This window comes from Pleurodeles waltl, chromosome 3_2 (assembly GCF_031143425.1).
Source record: "Pleurodeles waltl isolate 20211129_DDA chromosome 3_2, aPleWal1.hap1.20221129, whole genome shotgun sequence".
In the NCBI taxonomy this organism is placed as follows: Eukaryota; Metazoa; Chordata; class Amphibia; order Caudata; family Salamandridae; genus Pleurodeles; species Pleurodeles waltl.
In genome coordinates, this window is record NC_090441.1 from 170,097,578 (window position 1) to 170,112,724 (window position 15,147).

General features: G+C 43.8%; 1 protein-coding gene across 1 annotated transcript in view; it reads left to right on the forward strand.

Annotated features, from left to right (window-relative positions):
- Window positions 1–5,944: 5,944 nt before the first annotated feature.
- The window catches only part of LOC138286630 (C-X-C chemokine receptor type 2-like), a 71,669-nt gene continuing 62,466 nt past the window's right edge, over window positions 5,945–15,147 (forward strand). The window contains exon 1 of the mRNA XM_069227080.1: window positions 5,945–6,024. The gene's annotated coding sequence lies outside the window, so the exon portion shown is untranslated. The remainder of the gene's footprint in view (window positions 6,025–15,147) is intronic.

The following is a 15,147-nucleotide window of genomic DNA, read 5'->3' on the forward strand; positions in this document are numbered from 1 at the left end:
GGAGCCGCTGGGGGCTCTTAAATCTGGCCCTAAGTATCTCTGAAATCTGTGTGCTGTACTTTCACAAAAAACTAAGACGAAAGTTAAACATATTTTACATTTACCCCTCCTCACCATAATCTCGGGGTCTTCGGTACATAGGTGCACATCAGTATTTTAAACATATATAAAGTGTGAAAGCTTTCACTTAGATGTACGCTAATGAAACATAACTTTCAGGATGGCTTCTTCCAAGTTAGACTTTCTTTTACTTTGCGTAATAATTCAATACGCAAGTACGCCCTCCCTCTCTCACCCATCTAAATGCAGCTGTGCAACAAAGAGCTTTGGCCCATATTTATACTTTTTAGCACCACATTTGCGTAATTTTTTGACGCAAAAGCAGCGCAAACATAAAATACAATTGTATTTTGTACGTTTGCGCCGAATTTGCGTCAAAAAAACGACACAAATGCGGCGCTAAAAAGTATAAATATGGGCCTTTGTGTGTCCAGTGATAACCGGACCTTTTCACAGATCTGTATCATTTAGTCAATGTTCTTGATTGTGAAGTTGCAGGTGTGGAGCAGAAAAACATGTGTAGTGACCTGGCTGCGTGTTTTTCCACTCCATGCCCTAATCTCGGTATTAAAGCTAAAAGATCAGTAATACTGAGAAAGCCCCGCTAAGAGCGTGCATCACCCAGTGAGTCTCCAGGATCCCTCACATCTGTTTGCTGCCAGACAGCTGTGGGGACTCACATCAGATACAACGATCGCTGTGGTCATTCCCAAAGACGTCAGCTGCTCAGCATTGCCACGCGTCTCCCGGTAACTTGTAAAGGTCTAGCAGGGTTCTTTCTGCTGGCAGAGAAACCAATCAGAGTTACCGAAAGGAACAATATATATGCCGATTGCCCCAAAAATACGTGGAGATGTAAGGTGGCAGAGAGGACTGTTTATGCCTTTCAGCATGGCACTACTGCTGTATTTAATCCGGCAAAGAAAAATCCCAAAGGCAAGCTTTAAGTAATTTATATAATATACAAATAGTAGCCTGTGCTAAAAAAAACAAGTGACCTTCATGCTGCAACATTAAAAACAAGCACTGGCAAAGCATACAGGTTTGAACTATTTTTAAGCGAATAAGGGCTTTGCTGAATGACCCTACGTTGTGTGATGTTTTGATGGACTTACATCCTTACCGGTACCTGTGCTTGTGTGTTGATGATACTCATAGAGGAACATATATGCAGAAATATAACACCTACAGGAACACATAACGTCAGAAACACCCACAGGCACAATGCACATACATGTGGAGGCCCTGACTGAGAAAACAAGGAAACTACAGTCTGAGACCGTAGCCAGCTACTGTCTTGAAGAGACACCGGTCAACAGGCATTGGGCTTAGACAGTGACAGTAATCCTCATGGGATAACTTAACTTGCTCACAGCCCATTCCTCACACATCCCAGCAATGTTTAGGTCAGGCAGCTGTAGATGCCAACTCTAGCAAAGCAGAGTTGCACTCCAAGACCCACCCACCTGAGATGTGTAGATGCCACACAGTACACTCAACCTTCAAGCAGCACAGGGTCCACCATCCGCAGTGAGCAGTGATGAAGGCACTTGGATAGCGGAGTGATGGGTGGCAAGGATGTTGTATGGCTGAGTGGATGAATCAGTAGTTCTACATGTGAGAGTATTGTTGCGAGTGTGGGATTTCGGATGACTCATGGTGAGTGAGTTGTGTGAGCAATTGTTCTTCAGGGGTGGATGCTGAAGTCAGTTTGCGGGTGACTGCTGTTGCTGAGTTGTGTTGCAAGTAGCTGGGTGATGTGAACATCTATGCTATAGTATCAGTGACTGGCTGAATTGATAATTAAGCGAGTGAATGACTGTTGAGTTATGTTGGAGCAGAATCTGCTGCTCAGGTGAGTTGTGCTTGGCTAAGCATGACTGAAGAGTAAGCGACTGGTGTTAAATTGTTTTATGAGTAGATGACCAGTTTCTTCTGAATGTTGACTGAATTGTGTATTTGAGTGTATGATGTGGTAAGTAAAGAAATGTTGAAGAGGTAATCTATGGATGCATGATGGTAAGTGGCTTTAGTAGTACTGAGCAAGGAGGATTTATGCATGTGATAAGCATGTAGATGCTGTCAGGAGTACTGTTGGGTGAGGGAAAGAGGCGTTCCTGTGTCACCGGGAGTGAAGATTGTCGGGTTACAGAAGCAAGCACTTCCTTCATCTGAACAATTCTACCCTATGGTGGATGCAGTGTTACTTCATGTAACCCTACACAGTGAAGAGGATATGGAACCCTATAAAGGTAATCCTATCAAAATGAACGAAATTGGGAGATATTCAACTGACAGACTATGGAAAACACTATCTACCTTAGCAATCGCATCTACACAGACTTCCCTAACAAATAAGTCTCTAAATATCAGCGTCCAGATCCATATCGCTCATCTTCAATTTGGTCTGAACCTAAATGACCATATCACTCTTCTCCAAGACCCTCCTTTACAAGCTTCTGTAAAGGGCTGAGTGACTTTAAAATTAGCCTATCCCATTCACAACGCATGACATGCACGGGCGGCTCCTCTGTAATAGCGGAGGAGCGTCGCCCCGCTGCTCAGAGTCAGGCAGGCAGTGACAAATGATAATAAAATTAAATGTTGCTGTTTCTCTAACAGTTTGGAATGTAGGGCAGGGACGGGCCATAGGGAATAGAAGTGGTGGGCACTGTAAAGTGCGCATGTCGGTTTAGCTAGCTTCCTGTGCCTGAGCGAGCGTCAAAGCAGCCCGCTCAGGCCAATCCCGGTGCTGCTCTCATGCTTGGTATAGCAAGCCGAACCATTTTGCGTGGTTTTTAATGGCTTAAAAAATCTGGAGTAATGCAATGCAGAGCAAATCGCTGCGTTGCATTACTCTGTGCTAGGGAGGCATTCCAGTGGTGTTGCATGGGTGTTCCTACGCAACTCCAACGGATTTTAATGCATTTCCAGATTTAACCAACCAGGTAAACCTGGCAAAGCTCCAAAAAGATACTCCTTATTAGGAGAGGCGCAATGAGGAGAAATATCTTTATTTCTTCTTGTTTTTTCCTTGTTCACACATAGAAAGAGGAAAAAGCCTCTCAGGGTTGTTTTTGTGCAGGAAGGGGTCATTTCCTTCACATAAACAATTCTGCCTACAGCACAGGCCCCCTTGCACCTTGGTACAAGGGTGCCAAAATCCTGTCAGTGCTAGGGAAAAGGACAGGAATGTGCCCTAATGGATAAATATGGAACATTCCTGCCTTTTCCCTGTTATGCAGTGCAGCAAGGTGACTTTTTACAGTGCCAAACCTTGCTCTTTAATATATATATATATATATCTCATCCCCAGGGTAGGCCCTTGACAGCCCAGCGGGCAAAGTGTAGTGTATTTAAAAAAGTAGGACATACACTTTTAAATTTTACATGTGCTGAAAGTGAAAAACACCTACATTCACTTTTTACTACTGGAAGACACACCTCTCCCTTAGGGATAACATTGGTGTTACCTTATTACACTTATTAAGCTGTAATTTCCAAATGGGAATAGGTACTCAGCTTGTGTTTGGTGTCTATGGAATTGTAATGAAAAATCATCTCTTAAGGTAACATCAGATTTTAAATTGCTGTTTTTAAAATGCCACTTTTAGAAAGTTGGCATTTTCCTGCCTTAGCCATCAATGCTTGTAGCCTGTCCTTGGGTCACCTGACTGGGTGTAGTTGACAGTTGGTCTTTGTATATTCCTCATAGACAGCCACACACAATAGTTTAGGTGTTCCTGGATGGGCCATCACTAGCAGGATGAGAGGGCGAGGCTGGGCACAGTCCTATCTACACTTGAATAGGCTATGTCCTGCTTTCACACACAGGGCTGCTTACCCTGTCTAGATATTCCAGAGGCAGGAATCCTCAGCACTTCAAAGAAAATCTCTAGAAGCTACTCTCATTTCCAGAGTAAGGGCACCAGGAATAAATATTGAACCTCAGACACCACCCATTCAGTATGTTTCTGGATTTGTGGATACTCTACCAGGAAGAAGGACTGCTGTGCTGCTGAAAATGACTTTCACCCAGTTGGACTGGTACTTTGAAGGACTGCTGCCCTGCAGTACTAGCCTGCTGCCCTTCGGCCCTCTTGCCTGGGTGAGAAGGACTGCATTTGTTGACCCCAGAGTGATCCCAAGGGCTAATTGTTTGACCTCCTGGATTGGGCCTGGGGACAGAAGCCTCCACCAACCTGGACTCTAGCACCTGGACTCTGTCATCTGTGACTCTACCCTGCCAAGTGCTGCCCCCAATTTTGGAAGTGGAAGTGGGCCTAAGGTGCTCTCCCAGCCTCTGTGGATCTAGCTGAACTGATGCATCTCCTCTGCTGCACGATGCAACCTCAAGCAGAACGAACACTGTTGCATGGATCATCTCCATTGTGAAGAACTACATCTCATTGCAGCCTTTCACCTTATCAGAACCGCTACAGAGTGATGCCTCCTCAGCGCAGGCCATTGCATCCCTTGTCGACAGCAGTCAGAACAACACATCGCTCCAACTGCACAACACATTCTCGTCCTTCATGCCAGACTTTGTATTGAAAGCCCTCATCAATGAGATCTTCGAGGATGGTGCAGGACCTTGCATCGCGGCCTCGCCGCATCTTGGAACTGGTGCATTGCTTTGGTTGCGGGCGCAACTTTAATGTGGACCCTCACAAAGCTACACAAAACAGGATTTAAGGTACTTTGATTAATGAGCCTAACTGGGTTCCTGTAGCTGGCCCATGCTCCATTGTGTTTGGCCTGACATAGTCCTGGTCTGGTGCGAAAAACAACCCACAGTTAGCACTTTGTGCTTTTTGGTGCCATTTTCACTGAAATGTTTACATCTGAATATCTCTAGTTCTACTAATTGTTTTTTTGTTGTTTTTGTCTTTTTTATTTATTACAAATTACCCTATTTTTCTAATATGGTGTGAAATACTTTGTGGGGTGTTTTCACTGCGTTAGCTTCTACACTTATCCCTACAGGCACCATCACACTCATGCCTTCATGCACCTGCCCACTCTCAGTTTTGCAGCCTGCACCCATACATGGCTCCATGCATCCATATGCTACATTGCATTCATCCACCCACCTGAGATACCCATGCGCCCATGTATCTCGCTAGCTACCCCATGCATTCTTATACACACTGCAGCCATCAGTCAATTATTTCATGTAACAGCCTACACTCAGGCATATATGCATTCCTCTCTACACATACGCATGCACACATGCATTCCACTGTACACACACTCATGCATACACACACTCAGGCATACACACATTCATGCATCCACCCATTCCCCCGAAAACACTCATGCCACCCATTCCCAGCACACACACTCACACATCCATACATTCCTCTGTAGACCCCCTCATGCATTCACCCATTCCCTCGCAAACACACTCATGCATACATCCATCCATTCATCTTTACATACGCTCATGCATCCACTCATTCTCCAGCAAACACACTCATGCATCCATCAGTCAATCCATACAACAGTGTGTTTTGGCTTTAGCGTTGCTGGGCTGGTGTGTACCCGGCAGTCAGTGTCACTGCGCGTTTATAATCGGAGCTACTGGTATATACTGTGTATCTGCTCCTTGAAGAAAGGGCTGGCATGTGGGCGCCCCTGAGGCACTGCAGAGGGCAGAAAGCTCAGCACAACAGGGAGTGGCACAAGAGAGGTAACCGAGAGGCCAGATCCGCCCCAGCAGCTCCCACACAGTTTATCTATGTAAAAGTCCGGCCTATTGGCTTTATCAATGCATGTTTAAGAGTTGGATTTTAGGGGGCGCTCAGATCACGCTGGCTGACCCGAGCGACCTCCAAACATCAAGCGCCGTTACAAAGAGATTGTGAAACGGGAGTTCCGCATTTCACCTTTTTCACTCTCCAGGGCACCCAGTGGCTGCAGGCACCGGGAGGAGACGGGGTACAGGGACCTCAGACGCACCAGGTGAGAGGCTGCCTCAGTGCTCTTCTTGACCAGGGCAGGTCCGTTTCCGCCCTATCTCACTTCCCCTCACATCACACACCCGGATTCCCTCCCTGTCCCTTGCACGCCCATCCACTCACACGCATCCCACCCCGGGCCCGCGCGTGCACACTTCGCTCTTCCCCTCTCCTGCGCCTGTGTGTCGCTCCCACCTCACACATACAGATTTCCTTCACATGTTATCTCACACATACACCCCAGTGTTGAAGCACGCGCACACCGCCCCCCACTTCTTGCCCCGAGCCGGTATTTCCGTTCCCATTCCTCTTGGGCCAAATCTTCCGCCCCCCTCCCTCCTTCCCTAAAACACGCGCGCACGCCCTCCCCTCCCTCGCTTTGTCTCCTCTTTCCTGTCACTCACGCGTCAGACCTCGCTTCCCCGGCTGCTGCCTCACTTTACCTCCCCTCCATCACCCGGACGGGTGTGAGCGCTCACTCACACGCACACTCACTCAGTGTGTGCCCCTCCTGTCTCTTAGTCCCTCCATCTCACGCCCATCAGTTCATCTGTAGCTAGGGAGGCCGGCCGTCCTGGGTTTGCCGGGACAGTCCCCTCTTTTCACCAGTTACCCGGCAGATTTCGGCAAATTTAGCTCAGGCCCCGGTTTGCTGAAAACAGTGAGAGGCGCTTTTCTTGGTGTTCCAGAGCTATTTATTATAAGAAAGCAATTTAATTAACAGGTCTGATGCCATTTATAAAACATTACATTTCAATATTTTGTTAGTGCCTTCTCTGTGTTTCTAGGTTGATGACGGCTGCCGTTCTGTGTGTTCTTGATGTAAAATTGTTGTCCTTTACCTGTTTTTGCGAAATGTCTCGGTTTTTGGTTCTCAAGGTCTGGTCACCCTATGTTTAGCCTTCTTTCTCTCCCCAGGTCTCTCCCTCTTGCAGCATCCGCCTCTCTCCTCCACTTTCTTTACGCTCACTCGTTCTCTCCCCCTCTCTGTTTTCCTATCACACATGCAGTACATGGTGGCTTTCCAACTCCCCCTACACCGCCTGTGGGTCTCTGCTTACCTGTCACACATGTCTGGCCCTCTCCCTCTCCATCCGCCGTACCCTCTCCTGCCCACAAGCCACACATCAGGCGTCAGCTCTCTCATTCCTTCTCTCCCTTTCCTTCACAAGGCACACAGGTGAACATCAGGCGGCAAATTTGTAAGAGCGGTAACGTTGGTCTTGCACCACGCAGCCTGTCACACAAGCCTAAAATGTGATTTATGGAGCCACGCATTCGCTCATTCACTAACTCACTCACGCTCACTCATATACCAGGTATGTGTCTCTTTTTCTCTTCCCGTCTCTCTCTTACACACACCAGGCAGTGCCGTAACATTAGCCCCCACAGCCCCAGTGTGTGGGGGGGCCCACAAGCTCCAGGGGCCCTCTCACCACAATACACTGACTTGGTCCAGGAGGTGTAAGGTGGACCAGGGGAGGGTCCATGTATTTGCAGGGGATCCCTTCAGGTTTTGTTACGCCACTGACACCAGGCAGTGCTTAATTTGTAAGATATAAAGTCCAGGTGCTCACATTTTTTTGTAGGAGGCCACACCCAATTCCCCGGCTCCACCCACTTACTCCACTGGCCCCACCCACTTACTCTGTAGGCTCCACCCACATTCTCAACTGGAACTGCTGACGGTCAGATGTAATATCCAATCTGAATTTCAGCAAGGGAGCCTTCCTCACGTAAGGTTTTGATAGGAGGTCCCCCCCAGCCCTGTGAACATTTTGAAAAATATGAAATCAAAAGTGCATTTAAAGCACAACTCTAGAGTAACCTGGCTAAAATGACTAATTAATTGAAAGGGGCATGTGAAATATTCCAGTGCTCTATGTGCCAATTTGGGAAATGGACAATACTGGTGTATGTGCAAAAGTGCTTTGTGTTGTCAATTTTAACAGAGTCTAATTGTGTGTTTTTAAATATCTAATGTGACAAAATAAACCAAAATGTTCTGAAAACAATCTAAACAGATACATTGAATAAAATCATGTAATACACTTGAATGAGCCACTTGTCACTTCCAGTAGCCAAAGGGGTTTGGTTCATAAATAGTTGAGTATTCCATTAAAGTGATTAATTTTAGAGAAACAATAAAAAAAGATGATTACAAATTGGGCTTGTTGCTATTACTTACTCTGATAGCAATATAGGTGCATTTATTAGAAATTCAGCATAGTAAAAATCATGCAACTTTACTGGTGTTTCCAAATGTAGTTCTGTATCACACAGACAGAACAGATTACAAAAGATGCACATGTTCAAAATATTACCTTTTAATTGAAGATTTGTATCTTAACATAAAGCACATAATAATGTCATCTCCCCAAAAAAGTCCTAAAACCTAGGCCAAAAAAAGAGGTAGTGGCTGGGCAGTTTGAAATTGACCAAATCTCAAGTCACACATATTAGTGCAAAATGAACACAGTGCCATACAAAATATTCAAAGACAAAATAATTAAATATAAAATATAGATACATACAAATACACAGTAAATATATGTTCTAAAATAAAAAAAAGGAAAAAGAAAATTACAAAATAAATAGAATATATAAAATAGAACAATAAATATAGCAAACAAAGAAGACACATAAATACTACAAACCATTGAATTGACACAGTCAATAAACTGTTATAAATGCAAAAATAAATAACATGTATATACTAGAACAATGATTAAATATCCAAACATGGTAAAGCCTAACTTTTTAACTTATTCGAAACATTGTAATGGCATGTGTTTTGTCAGTTGGACTGGGCTATTTTTCCAGAAAAGCCCACAAACTGTCTAAGTTGCTTGTGCATTCCAAGTCTTCCTCTTTTCGTGCTTTACTCCTAGTGTCATGAGCTGCTCTTCGTCCTTTTGCAAGCCAGGGCTGAACATAGGGGTTGGGGTTGAATCTCCTAAATGGTGGGCCAACAAGATTTAAAAACATTAAAGATGTTGTTTCAGTCGGCAATGATGCTCTTGTAGATGTGCATATTAGATTCATTTGAGAAAAGCCCCACTCACATTCTGCAGTACTGATAGCAATAGTGTGTAAGGCTATCAAAAGCTCCTTGAACTGCCTTTTAATTTCTTCGCCTCCAGATTCCTTATACTCTCTGTAAGCACATATGGTTTGTCGACTGCCAATGTTGAATCTTTTACACAGAGACTCAATATCACTTTCACCATAAAGAGCAGGTGGTTCATCAGGCCAGTACTGTTTGTATGAAACCTTCACTTCACTAATCAGTATATCATACTCAGCCTTTTTGTCAGAAGAAATAGCACCTCCTGTAGACAACAAACAATGTCTTACATTTTCTGCAAGGCTGCGAAAAAATTGTCCCTGTTCAATTAGTTTGTCATTGGTCTTTCCTTTGTGCAGCACCACACTTTGGAATATATTTTGTTCTATGACCTTTTTACACTGTGAGAAATGGTTCCCTTGCCTGTCTACCATTGCCTCAAACACTGCTATTTGTCAATAAATAGCTCGATGAGCATCAATGATTGTAGAGTCACATTTCTGTGTCAAGTGATAACTCTGATAACTCCTGAAGAGCATCATACATGAGGCCAAGATTAGCAACAACCTGGATAGATGCTAACCGCCTACCTAGGCGTGTACATACTTCGTGTTGAACTGTCACGGAAACCATCATCAGCTGCATTAGTAAAGTGCTTGTAGAGAGCAGGATAAGCATTCCAAATAACCTCCACTGTTCTGAAGCTTGATGCAACCCAACGCGTATCTAACACTCTACCTATTCTGCAGAACTGAATGTCAAGAGCTTCTGCACATTCTTTTAGTTCAAATGGTTTTTAACAGATGTGGCAAATAGAGAATACAGCTTAACAAGTAAGTTTTTGAAATGATTTGTAGCACCAAAATCTTTCATCACATCATGATCTGCAAGTTCCAGGTGATGTGCTGAGCAGTGCCAGGCTACAATATTGGGAGAGATTTTTTCTTGCAACCTCTTTACAACACCACTGTGGTGGCCAAACATCACTGAAGCCCCATCACAGGCAACTGAAAGCAGGCATTTGGAGAGAAAGTCCTCACTTATGTTAACTGGATCTTTTTTTAGTGCAGATAGTAACCTGCTTACTATGCCATCAGCTGACAAATCACTCAGCTCAACGAGGTTAACATAAATATTAGCTATGGAGTCCATGCCAGGTAGCTGCATTCACATGAACACAATTAAAGAACTTTTTCTATTTAAAGCGGTGGCTTCATCTAGTAAAAGACTTACTTTTGGAGAAAGCGCAATCATTTTGGCAAATATCTTCCTCTTCATTTCTGAGGATATGTGTCATTGTATGTTTGAGCAAGTCACATTGGAGCGCAAAATTCGCCCCATATCCAGTCCGTTCAACTGGTGGCAGTCTATCTCTGTTTCAAAACCGTATGCTGGCCTGTTCCACTTCGCTTCCTTGTAAGCTACACAGAATATTCTGTCTGTTGCTGATATTTGTGCAGATTGAGCTTTTGCAGTTACTTGCAATAAAATATATATTTTTGCATTTTCCATGATTTTTAAAGTTGTAACATGAGCTCTAGTTCGTGCATGTTCTACAACCTTTTTACTCAATGATTTCTACTGTTGCTCTATATTGGTGCCATATGCCTTCACAGTAGACTCGGTCCATTCTTTGGACAATTTCATTCCCCTGGATTTCTTAGCACCAAGATCACGGACTTGGCGTCACATAGAACAGCCAAGGTTAGGGCCTTTAACAATTAGCCATGGATACTTGAGTTGGAAATACATTTTTTGCTCATGATGTTTCCAACCTTTAGGAAGAACACCTTTCCTGAAAACTGTGGCTGCATGTGGTTTAAGGTACATTATGTCAGACTGTTGGCTGGTGCTTGGTGTTTCCTCTGTCTCTGTATCACTCTCCGCAGCATGATGCTGTTCATCTCTAAGAGGACTATCTTGTGTCTTTCCCTCTGTAGGGGTGATTACGCTGCTGCTAGTAGTGGTGTCACTCTCATCTAGTGCCTTCTCTTGCACTTCATCATCTTCTTTGTTTCCTTCATCCATTGTAAGAACACATCCTTTTCTAGCAAGCTTGCTAGCAGGCTCCTCGTCATCTTTGGGCCTACATTTTGTGAAGTAGCTTGAAATCTTCTTCTGTCCAGTGTGTGACATTCTAGGGAAGCAAAGTGAAAGAAAATACACTAGACGTGTGTGAGGTGTGATGTCAATTCATCTAACAGGCACAGTGAAAGAAAACACACTAGGCGTGTGTGAGGTGCGGTGTCAATTCATCTAACAGGCAGAGTTCTGAACAAGCATAATATTTATTTGCACCAAGCACATTTCTGCACCTGCACATCTACTGCCATGACTCTGATTACAAGTAAAACTCAAGTAAAACTCAAATAGATCCTACTTTGCCTGCCCAAATTCAAGCCTTTCACAACTCATATGCCTGCCCTACACTGCTAACTCGAAAGACACACAAAGGCCCCTATTTATACTTTTTTAATGTATTCTGTAAGTTTGTGCCGCTTTTGCATTAAAAAGTGTTGCAAATGCGGTGCTAAAAAAGTATAAATACGGGCCAAAGTCTTTAAAGTTTGGCTCACCTTTAAGCTTTGGCTTCCAACGTTACTACAAAAGCAAAGTAGGATCCATTTTGCATGACCTTGGTGCAGCATGGCACAAGACGGGTGAACATGGCTTTCACCAGACGGTTATCATGAATTGCCTGCATTCTTGTAACTGGAGGGTGGAGTCCAAGGCACTGACGTGAAGGGTTTCCCTTACTAATTCAATGAGGTCCTTGGCCTCGTTAGCAAAGGGGCGCTGATTAGTTCTTCCTGAGAACTCCCATTTGGTGGATGGTATGGGGGCAGGGGAGACTGTCATTTGTTGTTCAAGGAGAGAACGTTTCTGGGCCAAGCCTGCCCTTTTGTATGACCATCATTATTTCTTCAGGAAGGTTAATGACAACCAGGTGCAGATAGCTCATAATTAAATTGTGCCCGTGTTATGGGTACTCCTGCTTGGAGTCATTCCCAGTTTACCTGCTTTGAGAAGCATCGCTTTACACAAAGGTTGTGCCACCGAAGCAGCCTGACAAGGGCATTTGAAAGAGAACCAACCCACTTCTGTAGCACGAAACAGTGAATGAACTGCCTGCGGTGCCTTTTGCTGTACTGCAGCCTGGGCTGTCATGATGGATATGTGAAAGGCACTGGGTCAAGGAGGGACAGAGGAAATAATGACAGTGTAATATTGCAAAGAAATTGAAAACCAAAAGATTAAAATACATTTCTGTGTCCTTAACATGCCATGGGGCAGATTTAAGAAAAGTGGTGCAGTGCCACTTTCCTTGCGCCCCTTAGCGCCACCCTACCGCCACCATTTGTGCGCATATTTAAAATACGGCGCACCATAGCGCAGGGTAGGGGGAAATAGCGTCAGAATTTTTTACGCTATAGATCTACTGTTCAGGGTTAGCGCCACAATTTTGGCGCTAACCCTGAACAGTATATAGGGGCCCATTGTAACCAAAGGTACGCCCTCTTTTAACGCCTGCATTAAAAATGCTGAAAAAAATGGTGCAAAGAAATCTTTTATATTTCTTTGCACCATTTTTTCAGCCCCCCTAACGGGGAATGCCCCCCTTGCATACATTATGCCTAGTGCAGGCATAATGTGGCGCCAGGGGTTACAAAGTGGCACAATCCATGCATTGTGCCACTTTGTAAATTTGGCCCAGCGATTATGGCCTTGTTGGGCCACATTAGCATAAAACAAATGACGCTCATTTGGCGCAAGTAGGTGCTAGGCCCTTCGTATGTTTTTAAAGTACATATTCACCAGAACGGGCCTTTACACCAAATTAAAAATGTTGTTATCCAACTCAATGGCAGTAATTTTATCAGCCTCAGAAATACGAAAGACTGAGTGGCCACACCAAGATTTAAATTTAAGACCCTGAGATCAAACACAGATTTCTGGAGTGAAAATATTAGCCCACTGATAAACTAGAACCAGCAAAGCATTTCTTGCAAAAGAAGGTAAACAAAGTGAACAGGAAATATTTAGACTACTCTTATGACTAAATCTGTGGAATATGGCCGAAGACTTTGGGCAAGTGCCTGGAGGATTGAGCATTGTATGAAATCTGGAGGAGGCAACTTATAGCACGAGAGATGTCATCTAACACACACACACACACACACACACACACACACACAGGTACTTCTCACGAGACAAACAAAATAGGTGAGGAGTTAAACAACAGACTGTATTGAGACCGCTTTTCCTCAAGAAATGCAGACAAAATATATAAAGACAGACAACTGTGTAGTGACACCCCCACTATGGCAGCTAAGAAGATAAGTTGCATTATAATGCTGCAAAGGTCTCCAGGACAAGTATAACAAATGGGCCTCTCTCAGTTAGTTGCCCCTTCACCCCGGGTCCAGGTGCCACTGAACCTGCTGCAACAGTTACACCCCTGAAACTCATTAAACTGTCAAGACACCTTCTGCGTACCCCAAAAACCAATAATGGCACAGAAACCAAAGAAAACCTCCCTAAAAAGCATCAGGCACATTGACTTTTCTGAGCAAGAGATAGCATATCTGAGAGGGCGCTTTTAAAAATCCACCTATACATTCATCATTTTACTGTGCGACCCGCTGTTGCCTCACACATGCCATCATTGCCCCAGTCACTACTCTTAACAATCGCAATCAGACACATATTCCTGACACAAACACAAGTAACACACCAAAGCAGAAATATGTTCCTGACACAGTCAAGCCCCAGACACCATTCCTTAAACACAACCAGAAGAACATACCTTAAACACACAACTCTGTGGGTCTAAGAACACACTTTAAAGATTCGCAGCAAGACACACTTTCCAAACAAACACACATTACACTCTCAGAATCTATTTCTAACACTGGCACAGCCAAACACAGAGGACACATAAAACAGACATATATATAATAATAATAAGATGTACACCTTCTTAACATATACAGTCACTCAGGTAAATTTTCCTAACACCCACACATTTTACCTACACTTAAAATACAAGGCATGTTACTTTCATACAGACCCATACATGGAAAGTAAGGCACATTCCCTCTCCTGTTTTCTCTCATTCACACGCACGCACAGACACAGGCTCTCTTCCTCTTTCAGCCTTAAGATTCTCCATTCCATGTGTGAATATTTCATTCAATCCATTTTTTTACTTTTCATTTTGGCAATTGCTGTCACAGAGCTTTAATAAGAGAAGCAGGGTGTGCATCAGAATACCAAGAATAAGACATGTACCAGGCCTGGCATAAAAACACTCCCAACTGATCTAGTAGCAGAAGATGTTGAACATTGGGCAGTTCTAAGTTCAAGTCCATTTGTCAAAATTGAAAAGGATTTAACATAACCTCATGGGAACACTGATGGGCCTCTCGAGAATATTATTGGTAAAGTAGTATCAAAATATACAAATGTAATGGGCAGTGGAACTTACATTTCTTTTGTAGATGGGCATCTGTTCTCTTCCATAAGAAATATGTAGAAAAATGTTTGCTAAATGGTGCATTTTAAAGAGCAGTTTTTCAGAATCACAAAGGGAAACCAACTGTTATTTAAAGGAAATTCTAAGGAGGACTTGAGCTAGATACATTTGTCCACTGGTTCTGGATGCCCAAAGTGAACCAAAAAGCCCAGTAGCATTGTGCATTGTATGTGGCATTGTGCACTGTATGTGGCATTGTGCACTGTATGTGGCATTGTGCATTGTATGTAGCATTGTGCATTGTATGTGGCATTGTGCACTGTATGTGGCATTGTGCACTGTATGTAGCATTGTGCATTGTATGTGGCATTGTGCATTGTATGTGGCATTGTGCATTGTATGTGGTATTGTGTACTGTATGTGGCATTGTGCACTGTATGTGGCATTGTGCATTGTATGTAGCATTGTGCATTGTATGTGGCATTGTGCACTGTATGTGGCATTGTGCATTGTATGTAGCATTGTGCATTGTACGTGGCATTGTGCATTGTACGTGGCATTGTGCATTGTATGTGGTATTGTGC